A 15,000-nucleotide genomic window follows, 5' to 3' on the forward strand; every position below is an offset into this window, starting at 1 on the left:
AATTATAAGGAATTGCTAATTAAACATTTTTTGTTCAGTTACTATGAAACAGAACAATTGTTCTAGATCAGGAAATTACATGTCAGTAACAGAAATAATGGAATGGAAAAAATGAGGCAAACCATCCCAAATCTTTGAAACAATCTTGAATATACAGTTTGGATAGATTTCTTAAAGAGGGAAAGAATGTTTATTGCAAAAATGTATTCAAGCAGTGCATTCCAGAAAGTAGTACATGAAGACCTACTGCACAATGGTACCTCTTATACCGAGCGAACAGATATTCCCAGTATACTGGCCAATAGATTCAGTGTCAACTTTACCCCTCGCCTCACTAAAGGACCGATCGCAATATCAGTAGATTGCCAGGCTCCCTGTATTACTGCTGCACAGGTTAAAACAGCACTGTTTAAGGCCAAGAATACAGCTTCTATGGGACCTGACAATATCTCTGGCTGTGTTCTACATGAACTACAGAGTGAACAGGCACCTCACATGTGTGCCCTGTTCAATCACAGGCTCACCTCAGGCTTTGTCCCTACTGAATGGTGCACTGCTACAGTCATCCCTCTCCATAAAGGAGGCGTGACTACAGACCCTAGGAACTATCACCTCATTAGCCTGACAAGTCTGATATGTAAATTTATGGAATGCATCATCATGGACCTAATAAACAAAGATACAGAGAATCTCCAAACTCTGGATCCTACACAGTTTGGTTTTATGAAGGGTAGATCATGCCTGCTCAACTTAGTCGACTTCTCTGAGTCAGTTACCAGACTGAGGATGAAGGCAAGGAGGTACATACAGCCTACCTTGATCTGGCCAAGGCTTTTGATACCATTCCCCACTCAGGAATCATAGAAAAACTCACTAAGCTTGTCATCAACCTCTATATCACTAGGTGGGTTGCAAACTGGCTCACAGATAGAACCCACAGTGTGAAAGTAGCTGACTCTAAGTCAGATTGTTGACTAGTCACAAGTGGATTCCCACAGGGTTCGGTCCTGGGTTCTCTCCTGTTTGGTATCTACTTCTCTGAGTTCCTGGCCAACATGAAGGACTCTGGCTGACAAAGTTTATGGATGATTGCAAGTTGGGATCTATTATTAACTCCCCAAGTAATGCTGACATCCTACAGAATGGCCTCACTGAGACCAACGATTGATGTCAGAACCATGGCCTTAAGCTCAATGCCAAAAAATGTGTCATTATCCCCTTTAGGAAAAACCCGGTTCCCATGATTTACCACATTGATGGTAGTCCACTGAACACAAAAGGCATTGTAAGAGATCTGGGAACACAGGTTGGCAGTGACCTCTCTTTTGATCACCACATTGCCACTGTGGTCAGAAAGTCCTTCTATGTGGCACATCTCATTATTAAGGGTTTTGTATCAAGGAAGAAAGAGGTCATTGTCTCCCTCTACTCTTCCCTCGTTAGGCCAGTCATCAAGTACAATGCCCCATTTGGCATGCACCTCACAAGACACCTGCAACAACTGAAGAGGCTGCAAAAGTACTTCATAAAGAGGATCCAAGGCCTTAAACATTGTCCTATATGGACAGACTCAAAAAACTCCAACTATTTCCTGTCTCAAATCGCCTACTTAGAGGCGATCTCTGCTTGACTTACAAAGCTATGTTTGACTCAGCTCTGTTAGAAATGCTACATGTAAAGAAATCCCAATCTCTCTGCACCACATGCTCCAGAGACCTCAACCTCATTACCACATTTAACAGAACATGCTAGAGGGACAGGTTCATAACCCAAAGACTCCCATGCTATGGAACAGACTTCCCATACATGTCAAGCAGAGCACCTCGCTGACCCTCTTCAAGAGAAATCTTGATGAATGGATGGGAAACAGAAAATTCAGGGGCCAGGGGCTATATTTCATTTTCGACCAAATGAGCTTTAAAAATCATTTTCGACATATATATATATATATATATATATATATATATATATATATAAAATATATTCTTACATTTACTGGCAAACTAAAAGCAAGTAGAATCTATCCAAACTATGATTGTTTCAAGCCTTAAGAAGATGTCAGTCAGTAACACCAACTATGTTGAAATCAGCAACTATCAGGATGCTATTACCATAATGACAGCCATAAAATCAAAATGAGACTTTACATGGCAAGGACATAACATAGGGTTCACTCAAGACATACCTTTAGTTTACAAAGTGCAATGCCAAAAACTGGCTTCCTTTTTTTCCACAGCAGCTCAGCCAAGTCTCAAATGCAAAACGCTAGTAGGCAGATGGAAGCCTGCGGTCATATAATAGCTAAAAAGCTAAAACAACAGTTCAAGCAGTATAAACTCCAAAGAAGCCGGTAAAAGCAACAGTTCAAACAGTATAAACTCCAAAGAAGCCGGTAATAGCGTAATTACCGGCTTCTTTGGAGTTTATACTGTTTGAACTGTTGCTTTTACCGGCTTCTTTGGAGTTTATACTGCTTGAACTGTTGTTTTAGCTTTTTAGCTACTGTATGACCGCAGGCTTCCATCTGCCTACTAGCGTTTTTCTTTTGTACTTTTTTGGGCGTCTTCTTGTGTTTTTACAAGTCTCAAATGCACTGTTTCCAGCTGCCACTGGAGGTCAATGAAGGTGTGATACCAAGAGGTCTGCCTACCCCCCTCAGGATGGTAAAATTCATCTCTCCCTGCCACTCTTGTCTGTCGCCTGAGCCACTTATCAAAATTGTGTCACCTTTGCTGTAGTCAGGGCTTTATTCTGGAGGTATAACAAGGAGCAGATTTCTATCTTCTCTGCACAGAATGAACTCCTTACCCTACCTAAACTACAAACTGGGTTTTGTGCAGATGATTTGATCCTTCTGCTAAATGTTGCTCTAGTTCAAAAAGGTCTCCATAAAGACTTCAACTCTGTTTGTTCTTGGTTATCTGCTAAAATATTGTTAGGCACTGGCCCACACTGTTGCATGTTCAGCCACTGCTTAAACCATCAGGTAGTCCAATAACTTAGATATTCAGCTCTATGTAGCTCAGCTTTTACCAAGACATTCATTAACTAAGTTCTTAAGCAAATGAACATTTTGATAAAGGCTAGTCATTTAACTTCTGAGGCAACTTAAAAAAAAATTGAAGAAAATATATTTATACCAAAATGGGGATATTCCTTACACTGCCAACTTTAATTCCCCATGCAATGTTCAATTTCTCCAGAAAGCAATAAATAAGGTCTGTTGAGATATTCCCATTTCTGATAATAGAAACTATCATTTTATAGTAATGCAAAGAATGGGGTGATTTTCTATTGCAGTTAGAGATACCTTGCTCTAATTTTAAGTTATGGCAGCTGGAGCATTGCCACTCTATTTTTCAATTGATGTCAGGAGATTGGGGGCCCTTACATCAAGGAGACATACCTTCTACATTGGCAGTAGTACAGAACATTCAGAAAGGTTGCAAAAGCCAGTTAGTAATGAATGAAATCTGTCTGCATTCAAAACAGCATTTAAAGAATACCTGCTTGTTGTCTACAGGTGCTTCTGTTACAGAAATGATAACTGAGCTCTACTGTTTTTAATAATTATGCATATTAATGTACCACAATTCCACATTTATTTTTGCAGTTTAAACATATTTTAATATTTTCTACATCTCAACCTTTTAAGATATTCATCTTAAGATATGTAACTTCTTTTATATATTCACCAGCTGTAGCTGGGACATTTGGTGGTGTTCTTTACAATCCCTCACTTGACACCCCCCCAGAATACATATTATGTACTGGAATTGATGCAAAGTTTATAGACATTTAGAAAAAAACGATTATGGCAATAGAACAAACAGTAATGAAAGAAAGGTATATGAAATAAAGGATTAGTTCATTTGTTGCTAAATAAAGCCATAAAAAGGAGAAGAATCTAAGTATGGTATTGACAGAGTACAAAAAAAAGGCATTTTGCAGCATTCTGCATTCGTGGATAAGGGAATGCTTACAAATGTGTAATATACACCCTAATTACATTACCTTGACCACGAAACAATGGCAAACCACTTTGCAATTCAGCCATGACAAAATGCATTTTATTATCTCTGGGATAAACACTCAGGGGGGATAGTCCAGGGTGATTCCTTGTCCTTAACCCATTAAGTTGCTTACTTAACAGATGAAACTATGGTTACAATTTGGCTCCAAGAAACCAACCTTATTTTAAGACTTCTCATCTATTTTTTGTGGATGACCTAAAATTATATAGTTCATCAGATGACAATTTGAAAGCACAGCTGCAAATGGTTAAAACTTTTCCAGATAATATATGAATGACAGTTGGTCTTAATAAATATGCTAAAGCAACATTTAAAAAAAGGAAAGCTGCAGCACCAACAAAATTTCAACATGGGACACAAATGTGATATAAATGATCTTTAACAGGAGAGAGTGCATTACATATCTGAGAATAGATGAAGGGTGGGAAATAAACCATGAAAAAATGAGAATAAAGCTCAGTAAGGAATATCTCAGAAGATTAAAACTAATGTTGAAAACTGCCGCGGTGGTGCAGCGGTTAGCGTTGTCGCCTCATAGCAAGAGGTTCTCCTGTTCGATTCTCGGCTAGAGCACCTTCTGTGTGGAGTCTGCATGTCCTCTCCATGGTCAAGTGACATCTAAAGTAATGCAAGTAGGTGCATGCATGAATGGGTGTGTCTTCCTTGAAGGTTGGGCATCGAGTTGGCAACTCGGCACCATGAAAATCCACTGCCACTCATTAGCGGACCGGAGTTCCACTGTGGCGATCCCTAACTGGGAAAAGCTGAAAGACTTTGTTGAAAACTGCCTTGACATCTAGAAATAAAGTTCCAGTTATAAACTAATTTGCTTGTCTTGTTCTAACTTACAGCGTTGGAGTGATTGATTGTTCCCAAAAAGTATTGGATCAGTTGGAAACCATGAACTCGACTCCACAAACTAAACAAAATAAGGAATGATACACAGTTTGCAACAACAGAATTCTGAGGAAATCTATGTAATAGAAGAAAGCACTCAATTCTGTGTTTGTTTAAATTATTATATGAACTTATTGTGACAGTTATTTCAGTAACTCTTACTATGTTTTATATTGCCTGGGCACTGGTGGTTGCTATCTGTGTACTGGGTCAGTAAGACACAAAAAGAAAAAAATGCTTTATGCTTATCAAAGGATTTAGAAAAATCATCTTCTGCCAAGATTATATATTCTTCACTTTGAAGGAGGTATGGGTCTCCTCGAAATTGCCTACAAGCATAGATCTGCAATCATGAGACTGCATATATACCTACTAACCTCATCAGATTCAAGCATAGTGAAAGTTTTAAAACATGAGGAAAAGAAGTCTAAAATGACATCTTTGCTTAGATTAGTAGAAGCATTTCAGAATAAATTGGGAATAGAAATCAAACCAGAAGTAGACAAGAATCAGAAAGCAACTGAATGGGTCAATAAAAAAAAAAAAAAGATTTTAAGGAAATGCTCTGATGAGAAGAAGATGAAGAAGAAGAAGAAAAAAAATGGAAAATCCACATATATAGTGGCAAATATAGAGATCTCCCGGAACAACCTCATGTTGATCAATATTTGACACAAGAATGGTTAAATAGAGGTGAATTGAAGCCCAAAGTCTAATAGTGGTGATCCAAGATGGTGAACTACACACACATTGGTTTACAAAATCCATTGATAATGTTGGAGAAACAGACGAATGCAGGTTCTGTAAAACAGAACTGGAAACAGGTGCACATATTACTGCTGGATGTGATACATTCTTGGCAGAGGCCTTTATACTAAAGGTACAATAATGTAGTGACAACCCCTGTCCATGAGCCCGGGGTGAATTTGCGGTCTCCCATCCATTTTTCTAAGTTGCATTTGAATATGGTTAGTGAGGAGCTCTGCTTCACATGAATTGGAAGTTTATTCCAGAGAAGCAGCAGTCTCTGGGAGATATATCTGTCTTTCCAGCATGTTCTGTTAATGCCACAGGCTAGGTTAAGATCCGTAGAGTGAGTGACTCATGCTTTAGATTTGCAGATGTGCAGTATTTCTGTCATAGCAGGGTCAGAGACTGCCCTGTAGGACAGGCACAAGTCACCTCTCAGCAGCCTATATGATACAGAGTACAGTGACAGGGCTTTCAGTCTATCCATGTACATCATGCTTTGGAGGCCCTGTGTTTTCTTGGTGAGAAACCTCTGTGGTTTCTCCAGCTGCTGTAGGTGCCTGGTGAGGTACATGTAAAATGGAGCATTGTATTCTATTAGTGGTCTGATGAGGGTTGAGTACAGTGGAGTTATAACATCCTTAGACTTGGATGCTATGCTCTTACTTATGAGGTTCACAAAGTAGAAGACTTTTCTTAGCACTGTGCAAACTTGCTGGTCGAAGTTCAGATTGCTATCTACCTGTGTTCCCAGGTCTCGCACCACTGGGTTTTTTGGCTGGGGGTGTTGTCAATACTGAAATTAGTGGGGAATTCCACTTTGCCAACGGGAATAATAATGCACTTTTTTCCATTTAGTTTTAGACCTGGCTTTGGCACCAATCATTTGTCTGTGTTATCCCCAGGCTGTAATATGTTAACATCATTGGCAGACTCAATGATTGCACCCAATTTTCAATCATCAGCAAACTTGGTAAGATAAAGGTCATCTAGTTTAGCCTGGACTTCCAAGAAATACATTCTAAACAGTAAAGGGCCCAGCACAGATCCTTGTGGTATGCCACTGGTGACAGGTCTACTGGTAGAGGTGGAGTCACCTAACTTTGACAGTATGTGTTCTGTTGGTGAGCTAATTGGCTACCCATCTAGTGATGTAAGAGTTAATCCTCAGCTTGGAGAGTTTCTCAATGATACCTGAGTGGGGGAGTATGTCAAAAGCCTTGGCTAGGTCAAGATAAGCAGTATGCATTGTTTTACCTTCATCCAGGGCTTTGGTGACTTTCTCAAAGAAGTCTCTTAGGTTTAATAAGTATGATCTACCCTTAACAAGGCCAAATTGGGTTGGATCTAGAGTTTGAAGGTCACATATGTCCTTGTTGGTAAGGTTCATGATGATTCTTTCCGTGGCCTTGCAGATGAGACTAGTTAGACTTATGGGTTTATAGTTCTCAGGGTCAGTTGATGGTCCCTCTTTGTGCAAGGGAATTACTGTTGCTGTTCTCCACTCCACTGGGACAAAGCCAGTTCTCAGGCTATAGTTAAAGAGAATACTAAGTGGGTCTACTGGGTCCTGTTTTAGCTTGCTTAGTAAGCAACCTTGTATGTTATCTGGTCCCATTGAGGCCATATTTTACTCTTGGAGAGTGCAGATATGACCTAAATTCTAGAAATACTAGGCAGAGGACTAGTGTCAGGTGTGCTTTGGGGTATGGCCGGTAGGGCCATGGGGGTGAAGTTTGTGCTAAATCTGTCAGGTAGCAGGATGGCAATTTCCTCTGGGGTAGTATGAGTGGTACCATTTACTACCAGTTCAGCACATAGCTGGGCATTCCCTTTTAGATTTCAGATGGAGTTAAAGAATGCCTTTTGATTATCCTTAGCTAGGGATGCTATTTTACTTTTGTAATTAGCTTTATAGGATTTTACAAGATTTCTGATTTATTTGTTCAAGCTATGTAAGGAATTCTTCCTATGCTGAGTCAGTTCCCTCTTATTCTTAATCAGCAGTTTCTTCCTCTTTTTATATAACCTGTTTATAATTGAGGTCCACCAGTGTGGTTTGTTTCTTTGAGAGGACTTGGTTTGATCCGGTCAGGTACAACTGAGTCTATATAGCTGATTAAGTGTTTACAAAGGACACAAGTACATCTCTGCATAGGAGTCATTGTCGTCTGTGAATGTGGGGGTATATAACTTTTTATACCATCGCTTAGTCGTCTTCAATTTGCTTTGGAAATGTTTTTTAGTTTTTAGCTCCTGTGGGGGAGTCAGGTCCAATAGTTCCTTCCAACAAGACAGTTTTATGGTCCAACCTTACCAGGGAAGGCATCACACAGGGGAGAGTTCAGTGATTCCCCATATTAGTGAGTACTATGTCCAGGACATTTGAGCCCTTTGGTGGGGGGGGTGCAGGCTATCAGTTCTAGAGCATTTGAATTGACAAAGTTCAGGAATCTCTGGGTGAGTGTGTTTATGCTCATGTATGTCACCCAGTTGATGGAGGGATAGTTAAAATCACCCATAACTAAGGTGTTGGGTTGTATGGCAAGTGATTCCAGTAAGCCCAGGTAGGCGGTGTGCTTTTTTGGTTCATGGTGGGGGACATATAGCTAGTAATGATGTGGTAGGGTAGTTTGCCTATAGTTAATTGGACATGGAATAGTTTGAGACAGTTATACTATTTGACCAGTTTCAAGGTGTACTTGGCTTTAATTAAAATGGATACACCTCCACCTTTGTTTTTTTCACACTCATTTTGAGGTCTGAACATTTGGAAGGCATTGCAGCATTGCATTGCATGGCTGATGTGCTCTCCTTGGCCTTGAACCATGTCTCAGTGACTGCACAGATGTCAGCATCTTCCAAAGTGTGGAGTGCTTTCAGGGAGTTCAGCTTCATGTTTAGTCTCCTAGCATTAAGCAGCAAAACCTTCAGTTTGCCTCGAGTAGATTTTGCTAATTCAGAAATGTTGTTTTGACATTTCCTAAAAAAAGGCACTATGAATGAGGCAAGCACCTTTGCCAGTATCTGAAAGCCTAGAGGGGACAGGTGCAGACCATCTTTTCCAAAGTAGCGTGGCCTGTCGAACATGTCATCCCAGGCTGACAGATACTGGATCCCACTAGACTGACATCAGAAGCTAAGCGAATTGTTGAAGTAGATCATTTTTGTTTATATTATGGCATTATCCGGGGTGAAGGCAGAATGCTGCTTAGGGCTAGGGTCATACTTGCCTGGGACACATAATATGAGAGTTCAGTCATGTCTCTCTTCATATAGCCCAGAGAGGTATATCTTGAGTAATTCACCCCAACATGGACTATGATGGAGTCATAACAATACCTGTTGTTGAGAGACTTGAGTGCATGTGTGATTTGACTAAACCTGGCACCTGACAGGCAGCTGACTCTGACCTTCCCTTTGCCTGGAGAGGGGCACATCTGTGTGTCTCACTATGGTGTAAACTATGACCAAGACATTAGTTTTATAGATGTTTTGCTTTAGGGGGTTATTTGCTGAGACACAATTGTATGTGTTAGTAAGTGTAGTGGTTTCTATTTGCATAACAGTGTGTGTACATTGTTTATCTTTGGAAGGTCTCTGATCTTTTGGTAGGTTTTTCTTCATATATGGGGCTATATGTCATATCTTTATCTTGTGTGAGGGGTGAAGAGTGTGTAATAATAACCTGTTTCATATCTGGTTAGTTGTTACATGAGAGAAGTGATTCCAGTTTCATAGTGTACTTACATCACTCACATAGGGTATTTGTTGTAGGAATAAGTGATTGTCAGTATACCTGAGGCAATTGCTACATTGCTTCAGTATTTCCATGTCAGTCAGGCTGGCCGGAGAAATAATGGGAAATTGCCTATTCATTATAGCAGGTTTTTACCTCATGTGCTGTTAGAGAAGGGAGTGGGCTAGTCTGACCAGTTTTTGCTCTAGGACTAACAAGGGCTGTTCAATTGAAGGCTGTGGATGACAGGTGTGGCAATGCTGTACAGTGCTCAGCTGAGTTGCCTGTAGTGCAGTAGGGAAGCTTGGCAGGGTTCCACTGATAGATGTCAAGGGAAAAATAGTGCTTTAAGGCATTTGTGTCTATACAGGGCACCAGTGACCCCCACTGCATAGTGTGCAGAGACAAGCAAAAGCAAGGCTTAAGTCTTGACAGGCAAAATTAAGCACCTTTTTTGCAAATTTTGATCCCATAATATACTTTTCCCAGTTTGCTAGGACTAAATTAGCAAAGGTAGGTACACAGGCCGCACCCATTGCTACTCCTTGCAATTGCCGAAAATATTCCCCATTGAAAATAAAGAAATTATTTTTTAATACTAAATCCATTAAGCCTGTGCACACTACCTTTTCTTCGTGGGTCAATTTACTATCACCAAATATTTCTTCTTCGAACATCGTAATCCCAGACTCATAGGGTATGCAGCCAAATAAATCAATAATATCTATCGTAACAAAAGTTAGTTCTTCGTGATATAAATTAATATTCAAAATACTCAAAAGGTCCCATGAATCTTTCAAAATTGCTTGTTTTTGTAGCCATATATGTTTGGTTTTCACGTCCACATATTTAGCTAAAGAATTAGTTTTAGACCCACCTGCTGAGACAATAGGTCTCAGTGGTGGGTCCAAGCTATTTTTGTGGATTTTCGGGATACCAAATATAACTGGTATTTTTGGCTTTACCTTCTTCAAAAAGGTTAACGTCTTAATATTAATGAGATTTTCATTCATCATATCTTCCAAAATACCATCAATTTTGTAATAGGCCATATTAATTTCATTCCTAGAGACCTCCCCGTATTTTGTCCTATTTCTTAATATTTCATTCATTTTTCCTTCATATGTAATCACATCCATCACCACAACTCCCCCACCCTTATCGGGTTTCATGACCCTAACATTTTTATTAATTTTCAACTCTTCTAGTATCAAATGTTCCTGAGTGTGGAGATTGTTGTAAGTTTTGTGATATCTCATACATCTTTCTTTTCTTCTAATTTCTCTTTCCATAATACTTTCAAAATTCTTTAACTGATTGTGTATAGGTGGATTGAAAACAGATTTTTTGACTAATAAGTTTTCATATGTAACATTCCCTTTTCTTTTTGCTTAAACATCCATACCTTCTTTATGAAATAACAATTGCAAATTCATCTTCCTAAGGAAAAGTTTCATATCTATAAGATATGAAGTCTATTTGTGACGAAAACGCTTATGTTGTGAAAGCGTTCATTCATTTGGTGCTAGCGTGGATTTGCTGTGTATTTATTTCAAGCTTACAATAAACTTTGAAGGTTGTTGCCTTCATTTTTTCGCTTCCAGTTCGTTTGTTTTTTTTCTGTCCTTGCATTACATAAATGCTTTCCTAAAGCCACACCTCCTGAAGGCGTGGCTCTGTCCTTGCATTACATAAATGCCTTCCTAATCTCCTCCTTTTCTTCTATTCTCCTTTTCTATCACTGCTCACTATGCCTAATACTCAGTACTTCAAAAACTCCTGGAACAGGACTACTTTCAGCTACTTTTTGCTACTATATTGCCTTCTGTAATGTCACTTTGCATCAGACAATGAGTATATCTCTTGTCTTCTTTTCCTTCCCAAATAACCGACATCCAAGGTCCTCTTTGTGAAATGTAAACCTGCCTGGAAAGATCTGTTGTATGAAATATTTTTTGATTGTATATATAACACTGTATAAAATTGTTGTTGTGGAGCTTTTCTCCCCGGGCCTCCGCTGTAAATGGACCTAGTTCCAGTCGGACTTTCCCGGTAAACAAATGTAAAATAAAATAAAAAAAAAATACACATTTGTTTATTTTTTTGAGACATAACTGTCTCATAGATATTACTTACAACACCAGGACTTGGGTGTGAATTGGCAGCCATAGATCGCTTTAGACAGTGCTATAACACACAATACATCAGTAAACATAGTGCAATTTAAATCAATTGACTCGGCACTTTGTTAAAAGCACGATGTCAACATTTACCATTTCGTTTTAGTAACACATCATGTACATTTACAGTTACATGCATAAGAAATATGTAAACCATTTAAATATATGATTTTTTTCATATAAATATTTAAATGACTGATGGCAGTTCGTTTGTATGTCACACGTCATTATTCTGAAGTTGGCCAACTATTCCTTTTCGAAAACTGTTTATTCATTCAAATTAGCATTCGTTGTAATTGGGGTTCGATATTTAGGGGTTGACTATTACGTTTTCGATAAAGTTACCATTTAATAATGTAATATAGACCCGCAATTGTCATTCTGGAAAAGACAATATAGCAGATTATCAGCTTCTCTGTCACGGACCATAATATATACCTTTCTAGTCATTCATTTCAAAAACAAATTTGTCATCAGTTTCAGTAAAATGAGCTCTCCTCCCTGCTGAGAGTCTTATGGCAACATAGAAAGCAAGACAAATTCCCAGATCATTTAACTCATAGTAACTCACATAATCTTATAAGTGCTACAAGAAATAGGAGCTTGCGTACCCTTTTCCCATGCAATTTCTAACATTTACAAGAGAACGTACTGCCTTGGAGATTTTCTCCCCGGGCCTCCACTGAAAATGGGTTCTTCTTGGCCCAGTGGACTTCCCCGGTAATCAAACTGAAAATAAATAAAAATTTAAAAAAATCAAGAACTTTACCATCGCAAGGAAGAATCAGTTAATTTGGAATATAGAATGTGCTAGCTATTTTAAACTGTTTAAATATGATGTGTAAAAATACAACAGTAATACACATACGATTTGAAATACACTTTAATGATGATTTCTTATTACAGTAAATTATTATCTTTCTAGCAAAGACAGAAAAGGTGAAAACTGAATACTGTGAAAATTATCAAATGAATGCTTAATTTGTGCTACCTAGATATATATGACCAATAAACTTGATTATGCATTAAATACTGATGTGTGCAAACATCTACAAGAAGACATTGAAATGGCAACCGAGATTTTTAACTTGAAGATGCACACAGTAGTCTGTCTCATAATCAAAACTACACATTAGAATTGTACATTTTTACATATGTGTTACAACATGAAGGAAAAAAAATCACACAATTAATTAAGACCCAGATCAATTTGCCTCTTTCATAACGAATTGTAAACATAACAGTGGCAGTATTTAAAGTAAAAACGTAGCAACACAGTTTTTCAGGTTATGTCTCAAATGACCCCAGCATGTACTGTGCACTTTATGGTTACCGCTATAGCAGGCTCATGCACGGTATACAATTGCTCATGACTGAAGTCGTCTCTTTTGTGTCTTGTTCCCTACTAATGCAGCATTTTTAAACCTGCAAGCCCATATGGGCCAAAATTACACCTGCCACTTATGCATGATACTTTAAATAGTTGATGACACTAAAGAATAGAATAAAAAAGAATGTATGAAAAGCACAGTGATATATAAATGCTGAGTTGTGGGATTGACAGTATTGTCTGTGTTATGTATTCCTCTGCTGCAATAATTATATATATATATATATATATATATATATATATATATATATATATATATATATCTATATATAAATGTATATACACGTATGTATGCATGTATGTATGTCTTACATGTACATGTTTGCTGTAAAGGTGTGGTACAGGGTGTAGTAAGTAATAGCGCATGTATGTCGTACTTAGTTTAATGAAGATGGCATGTAGTATGGTCCTGTGCAATATCCATTGCCAGAGACCATTATCTTGACCGATGTAGACAGCATTGAACAGGGTACCTTGCACATTCCCAAACAATTCATGAGGCCTCAGACAAGTACTCTGAAATTTAATGGCTTACCAGTAAATATAAGCTAATGTTGAACAGGACACAAATAAATTACACTCAGAACTGCCTTTTCCTACTAATTCCCCATTATCCCTGCTTTTCATAAACCGTTTTAGCTTGTTCATTCTTTTTGTTGACTGTTGTAGAAGGACAGAGTACAGTGATGCTTAGGATAGTGGAGTGAAGCAGGTTGGCATAATTTGGGGTTGATCTGAGAAAGTAATATGCAAAGAGGCTAACATATGCTGAGCTCTATAAATTACATCACAGCAGACATGTATTCACTGTGATAACTGCATTTGGCTTACTGTGAGTGAATCCTTTTATGGCTCAGTTGAACTCAAGCATGCTATACCTGATGAAGGGCATGTATGCATGTACAAGCCTGTCTGTGGTCAGACTTCACTCTCTCTCAGACTGTTGTGATGCGAACTCTCCTAATTCACATTGCACAGTCTTTAAGTTGAGAAAAGAAGCATTTCCAGAAATTTTCATTCAGAAATTGTTGTGTGACTTCACTGCTACTGGGAACAATTTCAATATAAGTGAACACCATTGAAACCATATAAAACACAACTAAAATATCACATTCTACAAAAGTTACCATTTATTTCTGGAAGAAAAAAGAAAAACACTCCTTTTTTGTGCACACTGGTATGGCCAGTCCTGATAAATGCCCTGTTATTGTACACAACTTTACCTTTTCTTCTGTTAGCAACCCTTTATGGGTGTATGGGTTGGACAGAGTGATGCCACACCCTAGTGAGTGTAGTTCATACCCTAGTATTCCCTGCCTCAGACTTATATACCTCATTCTGAACTTGGTACTTCATAGCAATACAATCTAAGTCCAGACTCATGCCCTAAGCTGGTCTGAAAAAAGAGACTAAACTAGTCCTCTAACTGCCGGTAGAAGTCATACCTGTGGAAGCTGGAGCAGGCTGCAACTGACAGAGAGTGACAGGAGCTGGAGATCACCTGTCTTTATTGAGAAGCCTCCACTGCTTTTCAGAGTAATGCTGTCAAAGATATGCCAACCGGCAGAAATGGAGTAGGGATCAGCTGGCTTGGAGGGTTTTGGAGGTAGAGGACTGAAAGCCATAGTTCTATAGTAAGTACTATATTTCTATATTACAGTAGTATATACTGAAATGTATATAAATACTTAGATTAATATTTCTATATTTATGTTTATTTACGTGTTGTACAGTGGTGAAGCAGGTAAGATTGTATCCTCATAGTAAGTGGTTCTGTGGTTCAGACCTTGTTTGGGGTGCCATCAGTGTAGAGTCTGCATGCCCCCCTGTGTTTGCATGAGTAATCTCCAGGTGCTCTGCTTTACTCCCACATTCCAGAGACATGCAGTAGATAGATTCTACACACGAAATTGCTTATAGGTGTAAGTGTGCATGCTAATACCTTAAACCTCCTGTGGTGGAAGCCAGTGGAATATATACAAATGACCCCGTAACGACAATGGTGTTTCA

The sequence above is a fragment of the Protopterus annectens genome, chromosome 12.part0, assembly GCF_019279795.1.
Source record: "Protopterus annectens isolate FY-2018-M chromosome 12.part0, PAN1.0, whole genome shotgun sequence".
Classification (NCBI taxonomy): Eukaryota; Metazoa; Chordata; order Ceratodontiformes; family Protopteridae; genus Protopterus; species Protopterus annectens.